Raw genomic sequence first — 13025 nt, forward strand, 5'->3', positions numbered from 1 at the left:
GAGGCATTTCCTATTGTAACTCAAATAAAGCAGTCTTGGGGTAAGAGACATACCGAGGGGAGCTCATAATGGGATTAGTAAAGGTTTCACAAGTGAACCCAAATTCACCAAATAGCCAAAGTTTTAAAATATCACTAAAAACCATAGATAAAATATATACTTTCTTGAGAATAATCTTACAAGGGCTAGAGAGTGCTGGAAAATAAGAAAAGCAGATGCAAAATTAAAATTTAGAACAACAAATAAAAGAAGTTATTGGATTTAAAAAAAAAATCACTGCACACATTAAAAAAAAACAACCCACAGTTCATGGTAAGTCTAAATTACAGTTGGAAGCATGCCAGCTAGTTACAGAGCTCAGAAAAGGTGAAAATCTCTCAAACTAGAGTACAATTAATGCTGCCTGGGCTTTCTGGAATCCTTTCCAAATGTATTTCCAAATAAAAGTACTCTGTTTCTCTGTTGGATGCCAATAAATGGTAAACCTTAAACTTGGGAACTCACTACCCAGCAATAGCCAAGAGCTCATTTACAAAATGCCATGGAAGGATCCTTTTTCCCACGTGACAGGAGAGAGAAAAGATTCTCTTTCTTTAAAGGGTCCTGCCACTTAATGAACATTCTACCGATTACAGTCAACATTTTGTCTTCGTCCTTGGTAACAGAATGATGAATGGATAGTTTTGATTATGAAGCTAAATGATGACGTTTCCACATTGCCTAAGTATAGTAATTTTCTTCTTCGGTGGGTTTTGAGCTTTCTTTTTTTCTTTTCCTAGAAGCACGCCCAGGGCTATCACTGATCTTTAAGGCTTCAGGTGAGCTTCAAGATTCTAGCACACCTCCCACCTTTAACAGAAGTGGAAAATGAGGCCCAGTTTAGCATCTTAGCTAAAAACACACAGCTAGCTAATGTGAAAAGTAAGCCTTAATGTCCATTCAATAAATATATTTGGTTCTTAATAATAACTAATATGTATCGGACACTTTCTTTGAGTGACACTGCACTAAATTCTTTACACAAATTTCCATATTGTATTCACACATACACACACACACACACACACACACACACACACACACACATATGCTCAGCCCTCAAGGCAAGTGTTAGTATATTTCCAGATCTATGAAGAAACTGAGATCAAGTAACTTCCCCAAGGTCACACTAGTTCCAAGTAATGGAGCTAGAATTTGAATCCATTCCCTGTGAGAGATAACAGGAATAAAACTGCCAGCATCCCTCTTCTGAAGAAATGATATAGAAAAGGAGCTAAGACAGACTTCATAACATGGAACTGCCTATAGGACTACCCCCACACCTAACTCTGCAATGCAGGAACTGACCCATAACTGTGGGTCACCCATGACCTTAGCTTCATTAATGCCAAGCATCCGGTAATCCCAGGATCATACACAAGGTGCTCTGTGCACAGTTGCAACACTTACCACACAGAATGCAAACTATTCTGTTGCAGTGTCTGTAGTTTTTCAGTTGATATTTGGAAATTAGCCTCAGTGTCAATTGTCTTAAGCTGAGAATCCATTGTCCTTGAAAAAAAAAAGCAATAAAAATTTCTCTAAGCCTGAGTTAATCTAAGACAGGCTTGGCAAGCAGCAAAAGCAACTTGGACTATCTAGAATTCACCTGAGAAACACTAAGTCGTGTACAGAATCTACACTTATAGAACTAAAGTAACTCTCCTTTTAAATCACTTTCTTGAGAAACATCAAGACTTTTTCCATCATATCATTATGGTAGCCGTTTCCTTTGAAGAAATAATGTTTCTTCGTTGGTTTCTGAAACTCTATATGGGGTCCAAGACTCTGTTGGCTGCCTAACTGTCAATTTCTTCCCCCTCAATTCATAAAAATATAGTCTCAAAATGCCAGATACTCATTTTTCCCAACTTCTTTTCAGGTAAGGATAGCCATATGATTTCTGGGTAGCAGTCTGGATCAGACAACAAAGGACTGGTTCAGGTGAAAATATAGATGAGAAGAATGATTTGGCCTGCGTTCAAGTTTACTTTTGCTTTGATTTATGCCTGAACAAAGAAACAAGCCTGCATTAGACTTATCTAATACATACATTAGATAAGTAAGAAAGTGTACAAGTAGCTTCCAGAGCCTCTCTGAAATCAGTGTTTAGTGGAACCCACATAGAATGAGAAACCCAGTGGTTCTGAGGTGCCAAAAAACCTGCAGTTTCAGGTACTTTACACGATTACATGGGATGCTGGTTAGACGGTTCACCTACTACATTATAAGACAATTCCCTTCTGCATCATCTCCACGTTCTGTTTTTAACTGCATCATGTAGACCCTCTATAAAAGACCTGGTCACAGCCTTCCATAGAAAGAGGAATATCCTTAGGGGCAGGGTAGAGAATGAGTAGCTGCTGGTAACAATTTTTTTTTCTAATTAAAAAGAGAGAAGAACATTAGCATCCCATTTCCTTCCTTCCTTTGGAAGCCGTGAATGAAATCTGGAGTACAAGCAGTTATCTTATATGCAGGCCAAAGGAGAAAGGCCAGCCTGCTGAGGGTGCTTGAGAAGGATGAAAAATCCTAGCTCCTTGACAGCTTTGTTAAACTGCTAAAATCATCCACCCTGGAATTTCCTACCTCTCACCTACTTCTTTGGAGAACAAGGGATATGTTTGGGTTTATTCAGTCTCTTGTTTAAAATCTCTTAAGTGATGCAACTGGCACACTAATTCATTGAGGAGATTGACCCTCAGAAAGGAAAAAATGTCTTAAGGGAAATATTCTCTATGAAGAGTGTTCCATAAAGAGAATCTTACCTTCTGTAATTCATCCATTGGATCTCAGTGTATATAGCCCTGCTCCCCCAAATCTAGGATATTGATGAGGAGCTATTTGCCCTCACTAAGTATCACATAAGTTACCATTATTTCTTAAATGTCTTTGTTTCTTTACCAGCATGTAATTTACCAGCACTTTTTAAATGTCTTCATTTCTTTATCAGCAGTGTGACTGTAATCTTCAGAAAAGCAGGGGCTATAACTCACATAATATAAGAGTTACAGATTATATGTTTGTTATACCACATCCAGCGAATAGTGTTGTGTAATTTTTGCTGAGTATAAACTTCCAAGGAGATTACTTCAATCACTAAAGGCCAACCCTAAATAATAGCCATTCATTATGTAAAACTGTTTTTAGTGTTTCCTGCATTTTAGTTCTGTGACTTTCCTTTCATTAAAACATTCTGCTCCCCCAAACCTCCCATTACTTCAGGCCTGCCTGAATTCCTCAAAACTTTATGCTGCCCAGGGATTATAATTTTGTGTTTACTTTTATAAATCTATCTTTCTTTAGCACCAGACATAGTCTAGAGTTCAGAAGATCTTTCATTAATTACAACTGAATGATAATAGCTGGATACTTAATAACTTAATATTTAATGGTGGTGTGGTTTAGTCGCTAAGGCGTATCCTAAGTCGTGTCTGACTCTTTGCGACCCCATGGACTATAGCCTGCCAGGCTCCTCTGTCCATGGGATTCTCCAGACAAGAGTACTGGAGTAGATTGCCATTTCCTTCTCCAGGGGATGTTCCCAACCCAGGAATCGAACCCAGGTCTCCTGCATTGCAGGCAGATTCTTTACCAACTGAGCTATGAGGGAAGCCCACAATACTTAATACTGGATACTTAATAGCTGCTGAATAAATGACAACATGAATGAGTCTACTGATTCAGTGACTATGACAGGGTGGGTTAATATTCTGAGCCTTCTTAATTACATTGGCTTACCTAATAAATCAGTTGGTAAAGAATCTACCTGCAATGCAGGAGACCCCGGTTTGATTCCTGGGTCAGGAAGATGCACTGGAGAAGGGATAGGCTACCCACATCAGTATTCTTGGGCTTCCCATGTGGCTCAGCTGGTAAAGAATCTGCCTGCAATGCAGGAGACCTGGGTTCAATCCCTGGGTTGGGAAGATCCCCTGGAGAAGGAAAAGGCTACCCACTCCAGTATTCTGGCCTGGAGAATTCCATAGACTGTAAAGTCCCTGAGGTCACAAAGAGTCAGACACAACTGAGCAACTTTCACTTTCACTTTCAATGTGTTACATAAGAGTTTAATGAATCTTCATTTGGCACCTCATGTATACAAGGCACCTAATCCTCTACCTTAAGTATCTTTCCACATCAATTTAATTGACTTAAATGATGTACTTGAGCACCCTTAAAAGTTTTCTTTTTTTCATCACTTGAAAATGTTCTAAGTTTTTAAGATAAAACTAATTAGCACATTTAGCATATATTCATATTATATTGCTTCCCTCATAATTCAGTTGGTAAAGAATCCAACTACTATGCAGGAGACCTCAGTTTGATTTCTGGGTTGGGAAGATCCACTGGAGAAGGGGTAACCTACCCACTCCAATATTCCTGGGCTTCCCTTGTGGCTCAGCAGGTAAAGAATCTGCCCGCAATGTGGGAGACCTGGGTTGGATCCCTGCATTGGGAAGATCCCCTGGAGAAGGGAAAGGTTACCCACTCCAGTATTCTGGCCTGGAAATTCTATGCACTGTATAGTCCATGGGGTCACAAATAGTCTGACATGACTGAGCAACTTTCACTTTCACATTATATTAATTAATTAGTGTCCTGGTCTGGAAGGAAAAGATAGCTTAGCCTAGGATAGTCATTTTGGAGTTCCAGTTTCCTTGACTTATTGTTACTTTAGTAAACTCTAGAATATGAACCCATATGTATTAGCTTTCTCTTGCTGCTGTAACAATTTTCCACAAACCTTGTAGTTTAAGCATCACAAATTTACTGTCTTACAGCCATGGAGACCAGAAGTCTGACAAAGATCTCACAGGCTAAAAGCAAGGTTACACAAAACTTTGCCCCTTTGTAGTGTCTCTGGAGAGAATCTACCTCCTTGCTAGTCTAGCTTTTTCAGAGCCCACTTCCTTTGTGGCAGCCTTCCTCTATCTTCAAAGCCACAACATCTCATCTCTCTAAGCCACCTTCTGTCCTCATATCTCTCTCTGACTGCAGTAGACAAAGATCCTTCACTTTTAGGAATTCACATAATTAGATTACACCTACCCAGATAATCCAACAAGAAAGAAAAGAAAGTGTTAGTTGCTCAGTCGTGTCCAACTCTTTGTGACCCCATGGATTGTAGACCACCAGGCTCCGTTGTCCATGGAATTCTCCAGGCAAGAATACTGGGATGGCTTGCCATTTCCTTCTCCAGAGGATCTTCCCAACCCAGGGATCAAACCCAGGTCTCCTGCATTGCAGGCAGATCTGAGCCATTAACCTTGGGCTTTCCCAGTGGCTCAATGGTAAAGAATCCAACTGCAATGCAGGAGATGTGGATTCAATCCCTCAGTCAGGAAGATCCCCTGGAGGAGGGCATGGCAACCCACTCCAGTATTCTTGCCTGAAGAATCCCATGGACATTGGAACCTGGCAGGCTAGAGTCCATAGGGCTGCAAAGAGTTGGACATGACTGAAGCAACTGAACGTAGCACCCGCACAACTTTAATCATGTCCACAAAGTTCTTTTTTGCCATGTAAGGTAACATATTCACAGATTCTGGAGATAGGGATATGGAAATCATTGGGGTGGGGGAGGGGCAGTATTCTTTCTACTACACCAGGGTTCCTAGCAGTACATCACTTTATACTCATGAGACATAAATTGTGTTTACAGAGAGACAGAATATAATTGTTGAAATAGCACTGGGTAGAATTTTAAAAACCTGACTTTAATGTCTGATATTTCAGAAAGGGTATTTCAAGGTAGAGGAAATAATGTGATCCAAGAGGTGTGAAAGCACAGCATATTTAAAAAACACTAAATTATCTGATTCAACTGGAATTGAAGAGTTGAACATCAGTAGAAGTGTCTTTGGGGAAAATAGGTAGAGGTACTGAATTTCAGACTAAGGATTGGACCTTCATCAGAAAGCAGTTGAAAGTCACTGAAAGTTAGTGACAGTAGCTGCCTTTGCAACTTATAATGGGTCGTCTGGAAGCAGGATGGAGAGAGAGAGCTGGAAGGGAGATAGAAGGTAGACAGCCTAAAGATCATTGCTTCCTTCTAGGAAAGAGGTTTGAACATGTGATAACAGTGATGAAAACAGCAGGAATGGAATGGCTGGTGAAGTTATAGAGCTAAGTGATCTTTTCAGTTAGGTTTGATGCAGCTGAATATCAGCATCATGTGATAACCATCATGGTGATAACCATGGGCATTCGTATTGAAAAATCACATCTGAGTAGTTTTTAAAATCATATTTTTAGGAAAAATGTAATTTTTTTTCTTAAGTGTCATGTTCACTTGCTCTGGATAATTTTAGTCTTGGGGTCCTGTACTATATGACTGGAGAAGTGAATTCCAGTTTAGCACAGGTAAGAGATGGAGTCTTCGGAGAGCTTCATGGCTGGAAGATGTATCAATTTCAAAACTTTCCTGGAAGGGGTACTAGGAGAGCTTCCGGAAGTGAGAGAATGGTATAGGGTAGTGGGCAAAATAAATATCATAAAAGACTGAGAAATGTTGATTAAGACTGATTAAGCAAACGCAATCCCCAATTTCTAAAATTTTAAGAAAAATTCACTAAATTTTAGATTGCTCTTGAAAGCAATCTGCGTGTAGAGCAGCAAAGCCCAGGTTAAAGATGCCCATGTTAGCAGAGGCTATTGAATCAGATTTTGTCTGGAAAAAAATTAGCTTAGGATGGGGGCCACTGTGGAACCTCTTCAAACTGTGACCACACAATATGATTATATCTTAGAGACTTCAGTTCTCTAGAATCTATTTATTCTGACATCCTGTTACTTTCCTGACCTGATATTTCAGAGTTAACTTATCCGGAGAAAAGCTGGCCTAACTCTTCTTGGTGAGCCTTGGCAAGTTTTAGTCTGTTGGTGGTATGGCTGTAGGCCCAATTCCGATCTAGTGAATGTAGCTGATGACTCTATGTTTTTGGTATGCAGTCCTGTTTATGTGTACCAGAGAAAGAACGTCGACATAAAGGAAAAAGCCTCTAAGGTATTTGAGCCTTACAACTACTGTTAAGTGAGAGGTGGGCCACCTTCTTATTACCGCACAGGTTTCTCTCATTTTGTTAATAAAAGCCAGACTCCATTGCTATAGTTACAACCCGACCGTGATGGGTAAGAAGCGGGCGAGGAGCTGTGCAGAACTGCAACAGCGAATCACGATTCTTATCCTTTGGTACTAGTTTTAGATGTTTGCTATTAAAAGATAATGAAAAGAGGTTGAAATAGTTTCTGATTTGCTAATTCTGTGTGGCTCAGGTGAACTGCATTCCTTAGAGAGCAGTTAACAGCACCATTTCACATTTCTGGAATTAAATCAGAAGTTCAGATGCAGACAGTATCTTCAAAAAAATTAAACACCTTGAAAGACTGAAAAATTTAGTCTGATATCCAGATGTTTGACCATATGGTGCCAAACAGCTGCATATTCATTCTACTTTGATTCAACAAGCTTTTACTGAAAGGTTTGGAAAATTATGGATAAGTGAACTAACTTGTTGAGAATATAAGACCTGGAAAGAGGCCTAGAGATCCTCTGCTTGCTCCATTTTGGAGATGACAGTGGAGTGAAGATAGCTCTGTCCAGCAGGGGGGAAGAGAGATAAACAGTGATTAGGAACCCAAGAGGTGAAGTCATTTTTATCGAATGTTGTTCAGTTAGTCATGTTTGTTGTTTGGAAGATAGAGTTATTATAATATTTTTAATTTTTAGTAATTGACTGCTTGGGTCTTTGGGGATAGGGCAAAAAATAAAAAGACACTGAAAAGTTCTTAAGAGTCCTCAGTTTGCCCCAAAAGGGAAAAAATAAAAGGCTTTTTCATTTACCTCTAGAGTTCTACCACTTTCCAAGGACAAACGTTCATTCCTGCAATATACATGTGAAAACGATTTAGAGTGGAAAATGTATTAGCTAAGTTCCTTGGATCTGAAATTAATAGGAGAGCTTTTAGATTAATGGGACTAGAAATATCATTGCTTTCTTTTGGCTTGATTTTTATGGCATCTTCATATTCTTAAAATAAAATGTACTGCTGTGAATCTAATCTGTCTCAACCCTTCTTATGATTTGGTGAATTCTTAAGATCATAAAGATAACAAAAACTAAGATGGCTCTTTTTCTCTTTGCCACACAAGTCAAATGATACCTAATTCTGTTCATGTAAATACTTTTAGAGACTAGTGATGCAAAATGTATGAACATTATGTATAGTGATGTTCCTTAAGTCTTTTTTTCTAAAAATACTATTGGCTTCAATGCTATTCTTTCAGTTTTAAAAACTTAATCATTAAACTTTTCATACAATCAGTCTCAGGTATTTACTGAGGATAAAACTATAAGTCAAGGAATGTAGACTTCTCTTTGAAGCATGTTATTTTCTCTTCTTTTTTGACTTCACAGTCTAGATGAAGAAACTAGAATTAGATAAAATCATAGCAATAAAAAGCATTGTAATTAAGTTCTTAATTTGACTGAACTTCAAAAACTTTGTATTTTGGAGTAATTAAAACCATTTAGGCAGATTTTTAGATTCCAAGTTTATGTATCTATCTCGTAACATGTTGTGTCAACTGTATACTGTTTACACACAGGGTGGAGAATGACAAAACAGCTATCTAGGTTAGACTCCTAACACTTCTGCTTGTATAAATATAATCTTACCAAAATAATGAGTCACAGTTAAAAATGGTAAGATTCACTGTGAGAGGAATAGATGGGAATGGAACAGGAAAAAGGCTACCATTTGCTTAACATTTAAAATTGCCAGGTATTTTCCATAAATTTTCTCATTGGGTTTCTGTAATAGCATTATGGAAAAGATAACTGAAATCTAGAGAAGTAAATGGGCTTCCCTGATAGCTCAGTTGATAAAAAATCCACCCGTAATGCAGGAGACCTATGTTGGATTCCTGGGTTGGGAAGATCCCCTGGAGAAGGGAAAGGCTTACCCACTCCACACTATAGAGAGTCCATGGGATTGCAAAGAGTCAGTCACAACTGAGAAATAAAATAGTTATCCCAAAATTACATATCTAGGAAATTGAGGCTAAAAACTCAAACCTATATCTAATTCCAGATCCAGTATTCTATTACAGTTGACTCATGTAAGTGTTTATGTATTGTGTTGTATTCCCATGAGTATTTACAATTATAATTATCCCATGGTTGAAATCAGACTGTGGGACATAAAGAAATGAGATGAATACAAGCTCAACTTTGCTGTTGATTCAGTGAATAATGGTGTCTCAGTCACTTAAACAGAGTGGCCTCAGCTTTCTCATTTATAGAAATAACAAAATGGAAAATTTAGGTTGGTCATTTGGAAAATGCATGGTTTCCAATAAAATGATTGCTTATATCTCTTCTGAGATGACAAATGATAATGACTAAACCTATCTATATGCCAAAAGGATAAACATATTTCAAGACAAAACCAAAATTGGAAATAATATATTTCTCCTGTGTCCACTTGATATATAAATCTAAATAACAAATATGTGCTTTTTGCCCATTTTTTTACTGTACTGTATCTACAGAGTTAGCAAAGTGGGGGCATATTATTTCAGAAGAAATTCTCAAGTCTTTACGTATGGTACTATTTTTCTCTTTCGGAATTTAATTTTTTAAGTAGCATTTTAAAAAAACAATTTTCCTTTGTCAATTCCAGAGAAATCCATGTAGGCTAGATGGAAGAAACTTCAGGAAATTTATAAAGATAAGGATACATGCTGATCATATAAAATTATTGAGATGTGTAGGAAAAGATCTTTAAATATAGAATTCGTTCCTGGGGATGAAGGCTCCTATCAATCAGTTGTCCAACATGTCAATAGAATAATAAATATTTAACAGGAAATCCACTATTAAGAGCACTTCTCTACCCATCATCCTTACTACTTACTCACGCTATTACTAAATTCAAAGAAATCTTTTACTTCTATTTTGACAATGTCTTTCCCCTTTCCAAAATCATTCAAATGCTTTGTAAATGAAGACTAATTTCCTATCTCATCTTTAGCAAGTTTTGCCAAAATACCCTGAATCCAAAATCAAATAACAAAATCATAATGCTGAAAGGGACCTCAATGAGTCACTTTCCTTTCCCCTAGCCCTCTGTCTAACCCTTCCCCTCCATCCAGACCTGCCTTTATCTCCCCTATTCAGCTGCTGCTTCTCCAGCAACACATACACTGAGTCTAGAAAGGTTACTCCTTTCTGACTCAGTGAAGTTCTTTGCTTTTCTAATTCATAGATGCTGTAAACTTCAGTCTCATACTTTTAAAATATTTTAAAATACCTATGCCAAGTTCTTAAACTCCAGCAATATATTACTAATCACAAGAGCACCTTTTCTAGTTTAACAGATGCTCTTGCTTTAAACTGAGGAAGTCCTATTGTATGTCTTTCAAATTGCTGGGAAAAAGTAATTATTGCATGGATTCCACCCCTCTAATGGACCTACAACCTCCATTCTTAGTAACATGTTATGCAGCATAAAAAGATAAGTATTTTTCTGAGTGTTGTTTATTTTTTCTTTTAGCTATGGGGAGTATCTCCTCATGTTTTTATTGTAAACTCTAGAGGTTAGGGTGTGATTAGCTTCGTGACTTTCAAGTTAAAGTCTATTCTGGAAACATATCCTATTTATTTTTGTTGTATTTTGTTTTCACTATTCCTCACTTTGTCCTCAAACTCCCAGAGCCTACAAGGATATATAATATATAGCAATATGAGAGGAAAAGTATCTGAGAAAGAATGAAAACATACTAAGAGTGCTTAGGAATGAAGTTATTCTAAAGATGTAAACCATAAAGGTCATTATACTTGATATAGGACCATAATTTTGGCTCTATGCTTACTTATAAGCCAAAGGTGAGGGAGAGAAAGAGAGGATTCTGATTATTAGACCATCTACTATGTTATAAAATTAAATAAAAAAGAACTGTAAAGTGCTCAGAGAAGCAAAACTGTATTAACACTAAGATTGAAAGGTGGAACCCCATGTAACGTAACAATCAGCATTTTCAACAATGTCCTTACTTTTAGCACATAGACTTTCCAAAAATTTAATTCCTATGCTAGTTTTCAAAACAAGCCAGAGTCATCCTAATGAATGAATTAAGTAAAAAGAATGGCACTAGGTACCACAATGATATGATTGAAGTATATTGATCTCTGGGGCCCAATTTAGCATAGATGTTAATTTTAGACTATCTGGAAGTTTAGCTTTTTGAAACAACCATGCGACAGGCTTCACATAAGAATGCTACAAAAAAAAAAAAAAAAACACTGCAGATACTGTGATTCGTGAGTCATACAGTTGGTTGACATACCTTTCTGTTCCGTCCTCACTGTATGATCTATGATATAGGTTCAGAATGTAGGCTTCTATAGAGAGCAGTGTCTTCACCTTGTAGTAAGCAAGGATGTATTGTTATGTCTTAAGAAGAGACACATAGTTGGTATTGCTAAGTAGTTTCCAGTGGTCTGGATTTTTAGTCTAAAATATTATGTCTTTCGGTGAAACCCTGTTCACATTATGAAAGCCCAATAATCTAACAGGTCAAAAATATTACCATAGATGGTTTACTTAGACAAGAAAAGTCAAGTGACTCACCAAGTCCCTGTTAGTATACACAGAGAAGAAGGCAATGGGATGTTCCTAAAATACTCTAGATTTTATAGGGATGTGTTAAAATATAAGGAATCTGGCAATGTCTGGTCTATCCTAATGAAAGCCACAGAGGTAGGTCAGGGCAGGAGAATCCATATGGCCTGCAGATATGTAATTGGTGCTGCTGTCTCTGATTTGAAAACTAGAATAGATTTTTAATTTATGATTGAAAAGATTGAGTTCACCTTTGAACAGCTTACGTAAATTAGATTGCCCCCAAGTCACACTTGAAAAGTACCACAACCACCATCATCAGTTTCAATTTGTAAAATGGAGCCAATGAAATAGTCGCCAGGGGCACATTTACACACCTAGCCCTTAAATTATGCATAAATAAGAACCACCACCACCTCCAGCAGGCAAATTAATTTCAGACGGCAAAGATTTTTCTATTGAGAATATTCTGTTCAAAAGTTCAACTTCACAATGCCAGCATGACTGTACTAATGAATCAGCTCTAAAGCCACAGTGGAAATGAAACAGAGATCACTGTTTGGTTATGACCAATATTTCTGTATGTAAGTTGCTTGGAAACCCCTAAATTGTGCCTCTCTAAAAGACCTTAGTGATTTTAACTTCCTGATATCAGATGCTAGATGATATCAGATCAGATGTTTAAAGGGTCTAAGAAACCCAATGGATGGTAACTAATATAATTCGAGTTAAAATTCTTAATTTCCTTCCCTTGTCTAGCAAAACTTACAAGAACATTATAAGGGGGAAAAAAATGTCAGTTGCCCAAAGATTTAGAAGGCAGCAATTGGGTCTATGAATTCTCATTAAATTAGCTCCATAAATCAGACTCTATGGAATAAGTCTGAAAAGCAAGCCTTATCTTATCCAGGAAAACCCACTGTATATATTTAAAACCTCATAAGATTCTATTACTTATGCTGTATATTGTATTAAGTAAGCCCATTTAAAGTATACACTTTAGCTTCCTTAAGCCAATGTTTTTACAAGTTCATGACCATGATAAAATATATTGCTTTTCAGAATACATATCCTTTATGCCTATCATAACTATGTTCTACCAATTAAATTACACCAACATTTATGGGACAGAGTTCTCTAGAAACAAAGACTGTGTTTAATGCCTGCAGTGACACCTACTGGTAATGAAGTACACCTAATTCTTAAAGATATTTGAAGTAATAATATCACAGGTCCATACTTTTCATTCTCAGGGCCCAAAATCACCATCCACAGCAAATTCTTTCTTTTCATCAGAAAACTCACTTGATTAGCTTTTCGGTAACAGAAAATGCATGCAAATAATATCTTCTTTTAGA

The sequence above is a fragment of the Muntiacus reevesi genome, chromosome 17, assembly GCF_963930625.1.
Source record: "Muntiacus reevesi chromosome 17, mMunRee1.1, whole genome shotgun sequence".
In the NCBI taxonomy this organism is placed as follows: domain Eukaryota; kingdom Metazoa; phylum Chordata; class Mammalia; order Artiodactyla; family Cervidae; genus Muntiacus; species Muntiacus reevesi.